Raw genomic sequence first — 20,058 nt, forward strand, 5'->3', positions numbered from 1 at the left:
GCAATTGTGAGGCGTTTCCTTCGTCCGCTCTTTCTACGTCTAAAATATCTCTCAGTTCATATTTTTGCACTTCCTCTGGTGGGAGAGGATCCTCATGGAGGGGATATGCTCTCCGCACATTACCATTCATTGTCTCGTCTAAATTATCTTCGTGGGCAAGCCTGACTCTGTCTGTGTGGACTTTCATGACTCTCCCCGTGTTTATGTCTACCAGTTTTACTATCACATCACTAATTTTCCCTTTCACTCTAAAAGGTCCATCGTATAGAGGTTGAAGTTTCTTAGGCTCTCCTGGCTTGGGAATCTTTCGTACATAAACCCTATCTCCTGTACGAATCTCTTTTACTTTTGCTCTCGATGTCTGTTGATTCTCCATGGCCTCTTGACTTTCCTCAATGTACCTTAAACATCTTTTAAAGGTACGATTAGCTTTAATGGCCATCTCATTTTTATAGTTATCCAGATCATAGCAGATCGGTTCCTGTTTTACGACATCATACGGGACACCAGGGTCCCTTAGGAACATGAGGTAGAATGGGGATTCCTTTAACACTCTGTGATACGCTGTGTTATATGCCCATGTGGCAAAGCACAACATTGACTCCCATATTTGTGGATTATCCTCTACTAAACTCCTGTTTGCAAGGCTTTTTACTGCTGATTACATACACCATAAAGGGAGTCGTACACGTCCTGTCTGATTATACAATGACAACCCTCTCAAATCAGTCATGGTCGTCTCATAGCCTTCATCAGCCTCTGAACCACGTAGTCTCGTCTGCGTATACTTTGTCACTCCTCACAGTCCTCATCAGCCTCCGAACCACCTATCCAAGCCGTATATTACTCTTACCGTTTCTTTTTATCGTTCTTCTTTTTTTCACTTTTTCTGGCCCCATTCTGCCTTTCTGCTTTTTGTTTCAGTCTCTGCTCTTTATCTCATTCTCTGTTCTTTTTGCTTTTATTCGCTGCTCTATTTCTCTTACCGAGAAATATTGTACTGACGAGGAAGAAAGAGGGGAGGAAAGTTAACTAAATTTAATACTTCAGTTCCTTTACTTTCCCCTGAAACATGAGTTTTCTTATATTTATAATTATTGTCCGATAGGGAATCCAAAAAATACAAGTTGAAAGATGTTTCGTTTCGTTTCGTTTTTAAAGGCTCCAACATGCATGTGTCGGCCTATAGGATTCCAACCAGCGCTTACAACTGCGTGAGTACAACAGCTTACCAAGTGAGCTATCATTATTATTATTATTATTATTATTATTAGTGAATGCAGTAAGTGGAGCATGAAGTGTGCGAGCATTATAAGCTGGAGACAGCCCTTACCCACCTGAGGCAGCGAAAGGGAAGACACGAAGAGAGGGTGTGGCAAGAGAAAGATAAAACGAGAGAGAGAAAGCACAAAAGTATATCCCTGTTTTTATCTGAACCTTCAATTTGTGCTATACGTAACAGATATCTAATGCATATAAATTTTTAGTAATGATACAGTACTTTATTGCTGATTCTGATTGCTATCGTCCTTACACCTGCTCTCTTTTACACACAAGACTCCTACAACCCACTCTCAGCTGAATAAAACCTTCTGACCTCAGCAATATAAGGAAGGGAGAATATTCCAATAATAACATTGTAAATTATGCCAGTACGATCATTCTCTGTTTCCTATGCTTTACTCTCAGGTGGATCAAAGCGTCTAGGATTAGCTGGGATGGAACACTAGAGTAATCCTTGTCATGAGAGGGTCACCATACCATCTTTTGGCTATAAGAGTAGCTAAGCAAAGATTCTAAGCTTGGTAGGACTCGCTGCTTCCCTCTGTCAGTCAGTGGCCGCCGGACGACGAGAGGGAAAGGGAACGTCGGCGCTTTCTTGCGTGTACGTGTTGGAATTTGCTGTTATTAGCCATTCAGAGGGTTAAACTGGGACACAAAGATATATTAGTGGCAGCCAGGGAGTGTTATAAGCTAAAGACATGTAAAAAATATGGGTAACAAGTGTATTTGTCGGTGAGACGAAGAAGGTATCAGTGAGTAAAGGGGATGGGAAGGTAAGGGTGCGTTGACTCAATCTCCTAAGGTAAGCGTTGGATATTGCTGTTTTTAGTCATTGAGGTAATTACATTAGGACACAAGGATGTCTTACTGACAGCCAGGAAGTATCATAGGCCAAAGACAAGTAAAAAATAAAGGTAATACACGTCAGTTTGATGAGACAAGGGGGCAGTGTGTGAGGGAAGGGGGCCGTGCAGCATCTCAGTCCTGGCGTCTCAGCACCAGTGAAATAAGTGAGTATCATCCTGTGGATTCTCGTGCCGATCAAACTGGTGGACATGGTTTGTTTCCCCCTTGTCTCTGTCCACGCAGCAGTACAGATCAGAACCAGAATATAAAGTGACTACTGAGGCTTGTATTTTAGGGTGAGAACCTGCTGGCAAAAATAAGCTAAGTTCTGTACTCATAAATCTGCTGTAAGTGCATTCACGTACACACGCATGTGCTCAAAAAAACGCACCAATACAATACACACATACTCAGACGCACACCCACGTGCACACATGTACACACCTGCACACACACATATATACATGCATGGATACATACATACATACATACAGGGAATGCACGAAGGCGCACTTAATTTACCTATATTTACAAAGTTTATGCTCCTGGAAGCAAGCAAACACATGGTGGTACATATATATTGATGCACCCACATATGTTTCAATATACACATACTGATTCATGCAGGCATTGTTGCACGTACACAGTGATGCACGCACACGCTGGCACAAGTACACCGATGAACACACATGGATGCGCACACGCGTTGATGCATTCAGACACTGATACACGCACACGACAATGTATGCACATACTGATGCACACAGGCGCTGATGCATACACACACTGATGCACACACCGATGAGTGCACACACTGATGCACACACATTTATGAATACTCATATGGACGCATTTATGAAGGCATCCATTAATACACACACACACACACACACACACACACACACACACACACACACACACACACACACACACACACACACACACACACACACACACACACACACACACACACACACACACGATTATACTGTATGATACTTATTCATTCTTTATAGACGAAGATTGTCGTCCGTTTGCAGTTCATTTTCCATAGCTCAGTAACAGAATAAGGCAGTACTATTGCCAGGCATATTTTTCATACCACTTCTTCGTGACTAGCACCATATTCTAGTGTTAACCCCTTGTCACAGCACTTTATTTAAGAAAGAGATTGCAATTTTACGCCAAGTTAGAGTGAACAGGGTATAGCTATGATGACGAAACACATATTTGTCTCTTGGTTTCCAGATCACTGCACGCGCACGCCTCAGGTCACGTCTTCCATAGAACAGACAACAGAGAGACAGACAGCGTAACTGAATGGCAGGCAAGAGATGGAGTGAGAAGAAGAGGTACACAGAAAACAAGATAGAGATGATAAGCGCAGATCCACCGATATCGAAAGGAACAAGATAACAGGCAATGCATCAGAGTGGAGAAAGGTGAGAGGGGTCCTTATCCTGCAGTGGTGTGTCACAGGCTTGTAATGATGATGATTATGATGATGATGATGATGATGATAATGATGTTGATGCTGATAATAATGATGTAACTCCGTGCAAACTCTAAAACAAGGTTAGATGATGGTGATCAATATGATGATAAAGGTGATGATACTGATATAACTTTTGTACCACAATTTAACAGAGCTGGGATGATGATGACATGCTGCTGCTGCTTTGCTGCTGCTGATGATGATGATCATGATGATGATTATGATGACGAGGATGATGCTGATGATGATTACGACAACGAAGACGACGACGATGATGACAACGACGACGATGATGACAACGACGACGATCTTCAAGTCATTGGCTGAGTCACCTCTCGCTTTCCTTTCTGTTTAAGTACGTGTGTGTGTGTGTGTGTGTGTGTGTGTGTGTGCTTGCTTATGTTCGTGTATGTATATCTTGGTTGATGATACCATAGTTATTCAAGTGACAGAATTATTTCCATCCTGTCATAGTTTTATTTCAAGGGTAAATATTAAGCCAAGAACATAGTACCTTTTACCTATACAGTTACGAGACACGCTGTATTGTGTAAAGCATATTACATCCCATAGATCACATTACAGGGTTTCAGAAGTCACTGATCATCGTCTCTTTATGTATCATTAGAAAGTGGATGAATATGAGTGAAGTAATACATATATTTTGGTCTTTATTTAAATGGAAGAATTAAGCCCTCATATCCTTTTTTAATTTTAAGGATACAACACATGATTATCTACATTTTATCAGAGTAGCTCTAGGACCGGCCCTGACCTTCTGCCTCTCACTAACCATTTTCGGATGAGAGGTGTTGTACTCATATAGGCTTTAGAGATTATAGTGAAGCCAAGTTAAAGAGGATCTTTTGACGGTAATTAAAGGGACACATGTAATTAAAGGTGATTAGCCCACATCCCTCACTGCAGGTGCGGAAAGGTGAGACGTGTCCTATCCTCATCAGGTATTTCAAAAATTGTCGTAACCAATAGGGAGCTTGTCTTTACATTTGCGCTTTCAATTTTAATACTGAATCCTGGCTGCAGCATCCAGGTGACGTCCTGTTTATTCTTGTTGTTACCAGACGATTTTATTCAGCATAGGAAAGGTCTGTCGTACTGGAGGGATCATCTCTTCCTGTTCTATAAGTCTGTCCTGTGTTGAATAAAACTGGAAGAAAATATTAAGGAATGAAGAAGGCATCCCCAGGGTCAGAGAGTTGATCAAGCAGACCTAAGTGTGTGTGTGTGTGTGTGTGTGTGTGTGTGTGTGTGTGTGTGTGTGTGTGTGTATCTTTTTCTCGCTGCCATGGACTCACCTAGGTATTCCACTGAGGCAAACATCACACCCTTATACTTAGCGGAGGGAACATATCGCAGTCAGGGGGTTCATCTGTCCATCCTCGAGTTTGGCATCAGTTGGGATTCGGAATAATCTTTTTAGTCGCGTATTCTCGTCAGGTAAGTAAGCTCCCTAACACCTTTCCCTTATCGGTTTATTTTTGCTTGCATCTCATTAATAAATCCTTGCATGTTATTTTTGCCTTCCATGATGGTGTTTAAAAGATATACGCAATATACAGGAGAGTAGTAAGGCACACTATGGAAAATAATTCGCTATGGATAAGGTGTCAGGGAGTCACCTTAACCGACGAGAATACAGGCCTTAATCCCATCAGTCTGAGCATTATTTCCTTCACTACTGCAGACAGAGTGGCACAAAAAAGAAGATATGGAACGTTGTGGTGGCGCTGTGGATGTGCTGGTGTTTTTAGAGAGAATGGAGAATGCGAGACTGACTAGGAGAGTATGTGAGTGGGGTGAAGGTGGAGGGGGTGTGGGAGAAACCGAGGATGAGATGGAGGGGTCGGGTGGAGAGGTAGATGAGTGAGGAGGGTGGAAACTGGAGAGAAGGAAGCGGGATGGCAAAGGATAGAATGACCTGGAGACGATAGATTTGTAGCCACCCTTTCCTAGATTCAGGTATCTTACTATAATACTCGAAGACAAATTAGAAGAGGCCTGGTCTAAGCTGAATGAAAACGTGGGGGTGATAAGATACCGATGCCGAGAAACGTTTGTATATAGAAAGGATTAATGGGGGCCTTCTAACAAATTTACAGATACCGAATAAGGTTTGCATATAGATGGGATTAATAGAGACATTCTGGTCGATATACCGACACTGAAAAACGCTTGCATATAGAAGGGGTTAATGGAGACTTTCTAACCACGTATTCAGCGTAGGTCAGACGGGTTCACCTGACAGCACCCCTCCACCTCGCTCTCTTCTGCCCAGCGAGAATAAAACGGAAAAGACGTGATCCTATCGTATCTGGGAGTCCGGGGAGGTGCCAGATTCAGTCACGTTGTTACTACACGTGCGAATTTCCCGCTACTGAGTGAAATCTTCCCGGGTTAATGCCTTGAATCCCGGTGATGTCCATTCTTTTTTTTAAGTTTATTCTTGTTATTATAGTTTGTTTGTTTTCATCTGACGGAACCAGACCACTCCCACAAAGAGAATGCTAAGTCGTTGTTGCGTGAAATTCAGTGGGCCTCAGTTAAGCGATAGAAATGAGTCTCCTTGGTTACTAGTCAAATCTGCTCTCCAGCACGAATGCATAAAAAAATACCCCGCCGAATTGAAAGGGTTAAATTTGTTATCACGGAAAAGGAAAAAAAAAGTTTATAAGAGATAGTTTTCCACCGTTTAGCCGCAGTTCCTTCTTCCATGCTTAAAAAAAATAAAAAAAAAAATTGTCCCTCGGCTGAATAAAGTCGTCTGGCGTTGGTCATAGAAACTGGTTAACTCCTTCAGTCCGATGACACAGTTTTATTTTAATTCTGTTTGTCTATTTCTGTCTCTCTGTCTGTCTCTGTCTCTGTCTGTCTGTCTGTCTCTCTCAAGACGATTTTAAACTTGGAAAAGACCCTTAGTGGCGAAGGGGTTAATGAAGGCTAGATATAACCCCTCCAGTTCGACAAATCCCCTTTAAGCTGGATAAAATCGTCTGGAGATTGCATGAATAAGATTACAGTACTCGTAGTGAAAGGGTTGTGTACCACGTTAGCCACACCGCACACCCTCACTCCTCGAATTCTAGGACAGTGAATGAAACGAGGTACACTTAAGAAACGTAAGAGTTCTGCCTGGTATTCTGCTGCTCCCACTTAACACTTAGAGAGAGAGAGAGAGAGAAAGTGTAAATTTTTCCCTGTAGTACACATCTCAGACACTCCTAAATAAACACACACACAAACACACAAACTTATGTACACAGAACAGGCGAAACATGGAATGTGACATCCGTTGACTTTCAGGCTTCAGGCAGCAAAATTTGTTAGCGAATATATAGCCGATCGAAAGTTAGGTTAGGTCACTTTGGGCAGGGTTTGGTCTGTTTAGGTAATTTTTGGTTGGGTTGGCTTCAGTTCGACTAGATATAGACGAATTAGTTAGATTCCTTTAGAATACGTCGGTTTTGATAGGTTGTGGGTTGGGTTTTATTTGGTTGGGTTAGGCTGGGTTAGGTTCGGTTGGGTTAGGTTCGGTTGGATTAGGTCATTTTAGGCTTGACTGGGTTGGGTTAGGTCGGGTATGGTATGGTTAAGTGAGACTGGGTAGGATTAGGTAGGGTTAGATGCAGTTAGGCTGCTTCAAAATAGGTTAGGCTAGGTATGGGGAGGTTACGTGAGATAGTGAGGTTAAATACAATTAGACTACTTTAGGTAAGGTTAAGTTAGATTAGGTTGGGTTGATTTAAGTTGGATTAGGTCATTCGAGGACAGGCGGAGTTCGATTCGAGCAAATATTGATAGGTTAGGTGAGACTGGGCTAAATTAAATCGGTTTAGATGTGATTAGGTTGGTTTGGGTTAGGTGAAGTTGAAATAGGACAGATATGGGTAGGATTAGTGATATTAGTACAGATTAGATATGGTTAGGAGGGATTTCACTAGCACCGGCCACCGTAACATTGGCCTCGTCTGGTCAACCTCAGTTTTCCTTTCACTTTTCCCTGCATATTTCTTTCCTCGACTCCTCATGTTTCCTTGTAGCCTCAGTTCATAATCTCGTTTCCGATTCCCATGCTCCAGTCAAGTTACATTTCCTTTGCCTTTTCTTTATTCGTATTTTCATTATTTTTTCTCGTCTAGGAATTGTTTCCCGTAAAACTTCCGTTCCTATCGCCTGTTTCTTTCTCTTTCTCGTCCAGCCAGCCTTGTCGTCCATCTTCTTTGTTTTTACTCTCACGGTAATAGAAACGTTCCTCACCTTCTTCCCTATCCCACGAGAGGAAATGGTGGATGCTGGAGAAGCGCTAGGCAAGCCTGTAGTCCATAGGGATCATGTTCAGATGAGCCTATGGGTACAAAGAGGATGAGGAGACGGATGATGATGATGATGATGATGATGATGATGATGATGATGAGGAGGAGGAGGAGGAGGAGAGAGACGAGGACGACGACAAGGACGAGAAGTGAAGTTAAAAATACACACACACACACACACACACACACACACACACACATACACAAATAAGACTCAGAAAACCTTATAAACACAACCCCCTCCTCCCATCTGATTCTGTGACCTACGTCTTGGCTTCAGTCTTTCTCTCCCTATTTCACTCTCTCGTAAAAGTCTTGGTCCCTGTCGAAACGCCTAAATTTACTGTATCGTCAGTGGTTTATGCATTGCGGTCTTTTGTTGGTCGGTCCCTCCAAAGTCAAGCATCACACGAGGTGGACGAGGTTTTGTGTGTGTGTGTGTGTGTGTGTGTGTGTGTGTGTGTGTGTGTGTGTGCTCGCTTCGTGTTTCGTCTATTTTATATAGTTTGTGTGTGTCTTGTTTAACTGAAATTTTGTTTTTACGTTTGGCTTCTCGTGTGACTGATGGTGGACTGCTTAAGAATACCGCCCTTTATAGTTACGATTGCCTCTTCCTCAGTATAGCATATGTTTTTAGTTTATTTAGCTCTCTCTGGACGATTGTATAAGAGCTTCGTGGAAAATACTAGAACTAGAAAGATGGCAGTAGATACAGCCTTGTGTACCAGATATCCTGCCCAAGATTCATTAGCAGATACGTTGCCCAAGTTGAATAAAGTCGTCTGAAGTAAGAATAAGGTTGAAGAGACGTTGCTGTACTGAAAGTCGTTGGATATGCCTTGTTTTATGTCTTTTCGTATGTGGCTGCGAGATAACAGACTCAGGTTCAGTCTTTTATGGCAAGCGTTAATAGATATCTCAGTGCTTTGCTTAATATGAAGGTTAATATGTCAATGGAATGTTTCTAAAGCTTTCCGCCTCCTCTCAAGTAAGGATGTTTACTGTCTATTAAACTCTTCCTATTGGTAACATTACTGGTATATGTTTATAGCTCCCCACCTCTCAGGCATGGATGTTTACTCGTGTCTGTTACATGGGTTTCTATTACACTCGTCATATTGGTAATCTGTCAATGGTATGTTTTTCAAGCCTCCTACCTCCCTCTCGTGCAAGGGTGTTTATAATCTATTACACTCCTCCTGTTGGTGATGTGTCAATAGCACGTTTGTAGCTTCCGACCTCCCTCGTGCAAGGCTTTTTTCTGCTGATTACACACACCATATTGGGAGTTGTACACGTCCTGTCTGATTATACAATGACAACTCTCTCAAATCATTCATAGTCTTCTCATAGCCTTCATCAGCCTCTGAACCACGTAGTCTCGTCTTCTTATACTGTACCACTTCTCATAGTCCTCATCAGCCTCCGAACTACGTATCTAAGCCTATATTACTGTTACCCTGTGTTCTTTTTTTCGCTATTCGTTTTTTTCACTTTTTCTGGCCCCATTCTGCCTTAATGCGCTTTGTTTCAGTCCCTGCTCTTTATCTCATTCTCTGTTCTTTTTGCTTTTATTCGCTGCTCTTTTTCTCTTATCGAGAAATATTATACTGACGAGGAAGAAAGAGGGGAGGAAAGTTAACTAAATTTAATGCTTCAGTTCCTTTACTTTCCCCTGAAACATGAGTTTTCTTATATTTATAATTATCGTCCGATAGGGAATCCAAAAAATACAAGTTGAAAGATGTGTTTATCATTATTATTATTATTATTAAAGTGAATGCAATAAGTGGAGCATGAAGTGTGCGAGCATTATAAGCTGGAGACAGCCCTTACCCACCTGAGGCAGCTAAAGGGAAGACACGAGGAGAGGGTGTGGCAAGAGAAAGATAAAACGAGAGAGAGAGAGAGAGAGAGAGAAAGCACAAATTTATATCTCTGCTTTTATCTGAACCTTCAATTTGTGCTATACGTAACAGATATCTAATGCATGTAAATTTTTAGTAATGATACAGTACTTTATTGCTGATTCTGATTGCTATCGTCCTTACACGTGCTCTCTTTTACACACAAGGCTTCTACAACCCACTTTCAGCTGAATAAAACCTTCTGACCTCAGCAATATAAGGAAGGGAGAATATTCCAGTAATAACATTGTAAATTATGCCAGTACTATCACTCTCTGTTTCCTATGCTTTACTCTCAGGTGGATCAAAGCGTCTAGGATTAGCTGGGATGGAACACTTGAGTAATCCCTGTCATGAGAGGGTCACCATACCATCTTTTGGCTATAAGAGTAGCTAAGCAAAGATTCTAAGCTTGGTAGGACTCGCTGCTTGCCTCTGTCAGTCAGTGGCAGCCGGACGACGAGAGGGAGAGGGAACGTCGGCGCTTTCTTGTGGGTACGTGTTGGAATTTGCTGTTATTAACCATTCAGAGGATTATACTGGGACACAAAGATAAATTAGTGGCAGCCAGGGAGTGTTATAAGCTAAAGACATGTAAAAAATATGGGTAACAAGTGTATTTGTCGGTGAGACGAAGAAGGTATCAGTGAGTAAAGGAGATGGGAAGGTAAGGGGGCGTTGACTCAGTCTCCTGAGGTAAGCGTTAGATTTTGCTGTTTTTAGTCATTAAGGTAATGACATTAGGACACAAGAATATCTTGCTGACAGCCAGGATGTATCATAGGCCAAAGACAAGTAAAAAATAAAGGTAATACACGTAAGTTTGATGAGACAAGGGGGCAGTGTGTGAGGGAAGGGAGCCGAGCAGCATCTCAGGTCTGGCGTCTCAGCACCAGTGAAATAAGTGAGTATCGTCCTGTGGATTCTCGTGCCGATCAAATTGGTGGACATGGTTTGTTTCCCCCTTGTCTCTGTCCACGCAGCAGTACAGATCAGAACCTGAATATAAAGTGACTACTGAGGCTTGTATTTTAGGGTAAGAAATGTTGGCAAAAATAACCTTAGTTCTGTAGTCATAAATCTGCTGTAAGTGCATTCACGTACACATGCATCTGCTCAAAAAACACACACAAACACAAAACACACACATATACTCAGACGCACACCCAAGTGCACACATGTACGCACCTGCACACACACATATATACATGCATACATACATACATACTGGGAATGCACGAAGGCGCACTTAATTTACCTATATTTACAAAGTTTATGCTCGTGGAAGCAAGCAAGCACATGGTAGTACATATATATTGATGCACCCACATATGTTTCAATACACACATACTGATTCATGCAGGCATTGTTGCACGTACACAGTGATGCACGCACACACGCTGGCACAAATACACCGATGCACACACATGGATGCACGCACGCATTGATGCATTAAGACACTGATACACGCACACGGCAATGTATGCACACACTGATACACACAGACGCTGATGCATACACACACTGATGCACACACTGATGAGTACACACACTGATGCACACACATTTATGAATACTCATATGGACACACACACACACACACACACACACACACACACACGCATATATATGCACATTTACTGATATGCATACCCAAACCTTCATTCAAACAGGTTCACTATGAGCTCTACAATGCATCCACACGCAGTGTCCCTGCCGGACACACACACAGGGTCACCTGGTACACATAGACAACACCACACACACACACACAGCAACCACATCAAACCATTCATCCCCACCCTCCACACACAACACATTCACCCACCCACTCACATACACACACATACACACACACACACACACACACACACACACACACACACACACAGTACTCTCTAGTGGAACTTGCTGGTGAGGAAATGTGTGTATGTAACTGTGATGGTATCGGGAGGTTGCCATGGTAACACACAGGCACCTCACACCACACACACAAAACACATAGACACACACACACACACACACACACACACACACACACACACACACACACACACACACACACAATTTATTTTTGGGTAGGGCTGGTAGACCTGTATGATCATGAGAGTTAATAGAGACAGTATTAACACTCTTATAGTAGTATGACTCACTCTCAGCTGAATGTCATCGCCCAACAGTACCTGGAATAAAATACTAGAGTTGCCCCTACCATGAGAGGGCCCGGGAACCATCTAGTGGTTGTAAAAGTAGCTGGACATGTTTCTCGTCTTGGTGGGCGTCGCTACTTGGCTACTTTTGCTAGTGGCCGTATGACAGTGGAAGGACGAGGGTGTGTGTGTGTTGCTGCTGCATCATTCCCCTGAGGCAAGTGTTGGCTATTTGCTGTTTTTAGCCATTAAGGTGACTACATTAGGACACAAGGATATCGCACTGACAGCCAGGAAGTATCATGGCCCAAAGAAATATTACCTATGAGGCTACTAGACGTAATTCTGATGAGACAAGGGGGATGTTAGTGTGAGGGAGATGAGGAGGCCTTGTAGTCCAGTGCTGCCGTTTTGTGGAAAATCGTCTGCTAATGTGGAAAAACAAATGAACGACGAGCATGGATGTGGGCAGGCGGACGTCATTCCACACTAGTGTGGAATTTTTTTCCACACTAATTGTTCACGTTATTTTGTAGGAATACGAGGAATTTTGTCATGATTAAACCAACGAATATGTAGCGTTTGTCTATAATACTGTCATTTAAAACAAGGGAGAATACGTCGTTGAACAGTCTACCTCTACGCACCCGGCTATATAATTAAAAAAATATATATATTATTTACAAGATTCGTGCCAACCATTAGCAGTGCACACTTACTTTGTAATATTAAAGAAATACCGAAACAATGTTGTAAATCGTGTACTCTTGATATACTAGAAAACTTGGATGTGGATAAACTTACTTGTCTCCTGTCTTGTTATTAATCAACATTTGCTGACTTATTAACTCTCTTAATCATTTAACGTCCTTACACTTGAATCATAATAGGTCTGACATCATTAATTATACCCTCTCTTCCAGTATTCACAGTATACCAAATTTTATGGTAGTTATACCAACAATACATCCTCTGTCATCCTGGTTACTAAACGAGACCGTGTGCAATAATGACGTCACAACCAGTGTGCAATTCACGGCAACTCTGCCTTGTACCGCCTCAATGTTGGTGTCTCAGCACCAGTGGAATAGCAATGTGAGTGTCGTCTTGTTGATTCTCGTGCCGATCAGACTGGTGGACTAGGTTTGCCTGCTCCCTTGTCCCTGTCCACCCAACAGTACAGTTTGGGACCTGAATGTAAACTGATAAGTGCGATTCATATTTCAGAGGGACAATGTGATGGAAAAAAAATATTGTATGTAAGTTATTTTGTCCTGAAGCGCATACACACACACACACACACACACACACACACACACACACACACACACACAGTACTCTCTAATGGAACTTGCTGGTGGGGAAATGTGTGTATGTAACTGTGATGGTGTCGGGAGGTTACCATGGTAACACACAGGCACCTCGCACCACACACACACACACACACACACACACACACACACACACATACACGTACGCGTATATTGTGGTGGTGTTCCTTCATTTTACCAAGGCCGAGATAGTCGTTTTTTTGCAGCTTATTTCCGGTAGTTCAGTGAAAGAATTAAACTTACAGCTCTACATCATTTCCATACCACTTCTTCGTGACTAGCACCATTCTAGTGTTAACCCCTTGTCACAACGCAAAATTTAAGAAAGAGATTGCAATTTTACGCCAAGTTAGAGTGAACAGGGTATAGTAGTGATGCTGCAACACACTTATATTTGTCCTCCTGTTTACAGGTCAGTCCACACGCAGTCTTTAGGTCACGTCTTCCACAGAACAGGTAACACATGGACAGCCAGCGTAACTAAATGGCAGACCAGAGACGGAGTGAGAGGATGAGGCACACAGAGAACAAGATAGAGATGATACTCGCAGATCCACCGAGCAGGGACGGAACGAGTTAACAACCAAAGGATCGGAGTGGAGACAGGTGAGAGGGGTCCTTATCCTGCAGTGGTGTGTCACAGGCTGATGATGATAATGATGATGATGAAGACGGATGTTGCTGCTGGTGATGTTGATGCTGCTGCTGCTGATGATGTTGATGCAAACTCTAGAATATGGTTATATGATAGTGATGTATTTGATGATAATGGTGATGATATTGATATAACTTCTGTACTACATTTTTTACAGTGTTGGGATGGTGATGACATGCTGCTGCTGCTGACGATGATGATGATGATGATGATGACGACGAAGAAGATGATGATGGTGATGATTACGACAACGAAGACGACGACGACGATGACGACGACGACGATGATGATGACGACGATCTTCAAGTCATTGGCTGAGTCACCTCTCCCATTCCTTTCTGTTTAACTTCGTGTTTTGGTGACTGGGCATGTGTGTGTGTGTGTGTGTGTGTGTGTGTGTGTGTGTGTGTGTGTGTGTGTGTGTGTGTGTGAATGTGCTTGCTTCTGTTCGTGTATGTATATCTTGGTTGATGATACCATAGTTATTCAAATGGCAGAATTATTTCCACACATTCCATAGTTTTATTTCAAGTGTAAATATTAGGCCAAGAATATAGGACCTTTTACCTATACAATTACGAGACACTTACGCAATATTCTGAAAAGCTTATTACATCCCATAAATCACAGCACAGGGTTCCATAATGCACTGATCAACGTCTCTTTATGTATCGTTAGGAAGTGGATGAATATGAGTGAAGTAATACATATATTTTGGTCTTTATTACAGGTGGGAATTAACCTCACATATTCTTTTTTATTTTAAGGATACAACACATGATTTTCTACGTTTTATCACAGTAGCTCTAGAACCGGCCCTGCCTGTCTGCTTCTCACAAACCATTTTCGGAGGAGAGGTGTTGTACTCATATAGGCTTTAGTGATTATAGTGAAGCCAAGTTACGTTCTACCAGTCCCACACATTGTCACACACCATCACCCTCTCACACCACACCATACCATACCACCCTCCCACACCGTATCACACCACACCATACCAATCTCTCACACTACACGACACGAAACACACTCCCACACCACACAAAATCACCTACCCACACCGCACCACAAAAAATCCTCCTCCCACACCACACCACACCACACCACACATAACCACCCTCCCACACCACACCACACATAACCACCCTCCCACACCACACCACACATAACCACCCTCCCACACCACACCACACATAACCACCCTCCCACACCACACCACACCACACATAACCACCCTCCCACACCACACCACACAAAACCACTCTCCCACACCACACCACAAAAAATCCTCCTCCCACACAACACCACACCACACCACACCACACAAAATTACCCTCCCACACCACACCACACATAACCACCTCCCACACCACACCACACTACAAAAAAATCCTCCTCCCACACCACACCACACAAAGCCACCCTCCCACACCACACCACACAAAACCACCCTGCCACACCACACCACACATAACCACCCTCACACACCACACAACCCTCACCACATAACCCTCCCCACACCACACCACAACCCCCCCCACCACACCACACCACACCACACCACACCACACCAAGGAGATTAACCTAAGGGGCCTGAAGCTCCCGCATCTATTAATTCTGATATTGTTTCCAGGTAACTCCACACACACACACCTCAGGTCACGTCTTTCACAGAAGAGATAACAGGAGGACAGCGAGCGTAACTGAATGGCAAGCCAGAGATGGAGTGAGAAGAAGAGGTGCACAGAGAACAAGATGGAGAGATCATATGATGCAGATCTACCGAGCAAGGACGGAACTGGCTAACAATCAATGGATCAGAGTGGAGAAAGGTGAGAGGGTCCTTATCATGCAGTGGTGTGTCACAGGCTGATGGTGATGATATTGATGATGATAATGATGTTGATGCTGATGGTGGTGATGCTTTAACATCTCAACGTATGAGGTTACAGAATGCACAGTGAGGCTGCATAGTCAGGAAATGGAAGAATATGAGTGCATTTAAGTATTTATGTAATGTGATGAATAAGGATGGATGATTAGAGGATGAAGTGACTGGAATGATGCGTCAGGGAAGGAGGGTTGTTTGTTCTCTAAAAAGTAGTGATTAGGAAGAGGGAACTGAGGATGAAAGTGTTAAAAAAAAGGGCACTGCATGCTGTGATTCCCACTTTAAAGTATGGAAGTGAAGCTTGGATCTTGCTGGAAGGACACAAGTCAAGAATGAGAGCGGTGGAAATGAGCTACTTGAAAGGAGCATGTGGAATTTCATAGAGAGACAGACAGACAAATGGGCAGATGAAGGAGCGTTATGATGCTGATGTGGATGAGACTGAAAGCGTTAAGAGAAACACTTCGAGATGGTTTGGCCATGTGGAGAAGATGGCGAATAAGAAAATGACTAGAAGAGTGCACATGAGTTAGCTGGAAGGGTAGAGGGGGATGGGGAGACCGACGATGAGATGGAGGGAAAGAGTAGAAACACATGAGTGCGATACTTGAGCTAAATGGTAGAGGACAGTACATCATGAAGGCGATTTGCTTGTGGTCACCCCTTACGGGATTAAGGCGTCTGGCTATAGATAAACAGATATAGATAAATACAGTAGATAGATAGGTAGGTGATGATGATAATATGTTATTGATGATGATGATGTGAATGGTAATGATAATGAGAATGACGGTGTATATAATGATGATGATGATAATGACGACGACAGCTATGATGATGATGATGATGATGATGATATTGATGATGATTTTTGTCGGCAGGTGGAAGGACGAAACAGCAGGAACTCTACCATCGGTCCAAGCATCCACGATTCCACATCCATCCATCCATCTTGCTTGATGTTAAAAGCTAAGTCTATTTAACTTAAGTAGTACCAATTGCTTCTTCATAAGCTTTCCAGCTGTCTGAACAGATCTGCAGTAGCTTTTAACTTCTAGAATAACTCGGTTCTGGTGCTCAGTTTGGTACTTTTATTTTCATTTTATCAGAACTGGCGCGGTAAATTTTGAGAAAAGTCCCTCAAGTAACTCGTATTATTTTTATTACTAGGTTTCTAATGATGTCCATAGATCCGTTGTTGCTTTAATAGTTCCCTAGACAACGCAGTCTTGGCGCTGTTCTCTGCCACCCTATTATACCATGTCATATAGTGTTCTCGCTTGCTTGCACTCTACGCTCGCTCGGTTGAACAATAAATCAGTGGAGAAAAGGTGGTATAAAGCCCCCTAAGCCGCCACAGTATTATAACCCTCGGTATGCAGTTCGTTCCCTGCGGCCTTGTAACTCTATGTACCCGAAGCGCTTACAAAATAACTTGAAATAATTTTCCTTTCGTACCTATACTCGTTTCACTCTTACTTGGCCTGAGTTGTTTTTGTTGTTCTTGTTACATCTTAGGCTCCTCTGGATGTGAACCCAGTGTTATGTTGAAGGACTGTCTGTGTTGTGGTGGTGTGGTGCAGGAAGTGAGTAGGTGTGCTGTGGTGTGGGGATGCCACTTTGCAGTATGAGCACAGGGGATTGTATGTGTGTTATATTTCGTGTTAGTATTGTAGCAGGGAAGGTTGGTGTACTCGTGTCTCTGGGTTCGGTAGTGTCTGAAGGGTGTATGGCTAGTGGTGGCACATGAAGGATGCTGTTTGGGAGAAAGTTTTGGCTGGCTGGGGTGTCTGTGTGTTTATGTATGTGTTTGGTATAGAAAGTTTTGGCTGGCTGGGGTGTCTGTGTGTTTATGTATGTATTTGGTATAGAAAGTTTTGGCTGGCCGGGGTGTCTGTGTGTTTATGTATGTGTTTGGTATAGAAAGTTTTGGCTGACTGGGGTGTTTGTGAGTTTGTGAATGTGTCTGGGAAGTGTAGAGTCGGGTGGAGGAGGGGATATGTTGCAAAGATAATCTGTGTAGTGTTGGGCGGTTGTTCGATTTTGTTTCTTTGTGGAGAGGATGATGCAACATAAGGTTACAAAGGTGGGACGGATTTTGAGCCGAAGTGATGAACTGTGTGCCTCTCATATTCACTTGGTCTCTGAAATTAGTTATGTTTCTTGGTGTAGGCTGTCAGTACTTGTGGTCTTAGTGTCTTCTGCTATCAAGGTATTGTTTCTGTTCTTTAAAGCTCCTTCGTGTCTGTCTTGGATATGATTACGGCTCAGCTTGTGCGGCAGTAATTCACGGTTGTTTTAATGTATTACTTATAAGTGGAGGATGGAGTTGGGATGTATATGAGAGAGGGTGTGTGTGAATTAGGGGGAGTGATGCAGAATGACCGGGGACAGGGTGGCATAGAGGCGACTTGTTTGTGGCCACCTCTTACGGGATTAAGTCGTCTGGCTATAGATAGATGGATAGACAGATAGCTTATAGTTTCCATACAGTTTGCCGAGTAGTAGCGATAGTTATCACTAGAATATGATGTTAGTCACGAATGAGTGCTGTGGAAAGAATGTAGGGCTGTAGTATTGTCTACTTCTGCTACTGATCTGCCTGACATTCTGGTATGCTTTAAATAAAACTCTGTGCCAAGTTAAAGTGAAAGGCGTGTATATTTGTGTAGGAGGAACAAGAGACAAGGAGGTATTCTGTGGCCTGTTTTCTTTGTGCTTCCTACAAGACACAGTAATAGTTATGACGGGGCATTGATGGCAAGTTTGTGGGTCAGCACACACTTACGGCCTCTCATTATACAAGGTGGTCCATATATTACGCCACCCAGTTCTTGTGTGTTGCGGGCACGGCTCAGTGAACATTACCAGTGTCTACCCTGCATCATTATCTACTTCCCACAACCCTCTTCAGGCTTAGCTTTATAATATAGGCTTTAATTTAGGTCCACTGATTGCATGGTGGAGAATTCCCATAACCTTTTTTATGCTTAGCTGTATATCATTGTATTGTATAATCTTTTATGTCCACTGATCACAAGGCTGAGCAGTAATTTGGTGAAGCGATCAGAATGTCTTAGCTCATCACAAAAGCCGTCCCCACAACACACAAGACTGCAGAGCGCAATATACTTATCACCTATATTAAGTCAAAGCCACAGTTAAAAAGGTAATGAAACAAGACAGAAAATTTAAGTTTTCATTATTAATACTTCAGTATAGAATACATTAAAAGAGACAGCAATATAAAATATGCATTCAAAAGTAGCATTTGTCCACAGAACATCCTGGAGGGGAGCGACCCGACTTGCAAGGCAGATCACACCATCACCACCAGGCTTCTCTCGGCAGGTCAGGGCAGATCACCAGCAGCAGCAGCAAGTAATCTCACGGCTGGGGAAGACACGACACCCTGCCGCCGCCGCCGCCACCACCACCACCACCACCACCACCACCACCACCACCACACCACCAGGCATCTCAGAGTAGGGGAAGACACCACACCACCGTCAGGCTTCTCACGGCAGGGCAGACCAAACTTCAGCAGGGTATGACCAGTGTGGCAAGGAAGCAGCAACAAGGCAGCAGACTCCAGCACGACCTGTGGACCAGATGTGTATTAGTTCAAATCAGTGTTAGCTTTAGTTATTTAATCTTCTATCTATCTCTATCTATTGCCAGACGCCTCAATCCCGTTTGGGGTGGCCACAAACAAATCGACTCCAAGTCGCCCTGTCCCCCTCCATTTCACTGCCCTGCTCCTAACTCACACCCCCGTCTTTCATATACTTCTCCACCCCATCCCTCCATCTCATCCTCGGCCTCCCCCTCCCTCTTCCCCCCTCCACCTCACTCACATACACTCTCTTCGTCAGTCTTTCACCCTCCATCCTCTCCACATAGCCAAACCACCTCAGTGTGTTCTCATAACGCGTCCTATCACATCCACATCCACACCACAACGCTCCTTTATATCCTCATTCGTCAGCCTGTCTCTCCATGTGACTCCACAGGCTCCTCTTAAATAACTCATTTCCACTGCTCTCACTCTTGACTTGTGTCCTTTAAACAACGTCCAAGCTTCACTTGCATACGTTAGAGTTGGTATCACAATACTGTCATGTAGTAACTTTTTCACTTCCATGCTCACTTCCCTGTTTCTTATCAC

This window comes from Coenobita brevimanus, unplaced genomic scaffold (genome assembly GCF_032717465.1).
Source record: "Coenobita brevimanus isolate Jiangsu-jjx unplaced genomic scaffold, ASM3271746v2 jjx.HiC_scaffold_2712, whole genome shotgun sequence".
Lineage (NCBI taxonomy): Eukaryota > Metazoa > Arthropoda > Malacostraca > Decapoda > Coenobitidae > Coenobita > Coenobita brevimanus.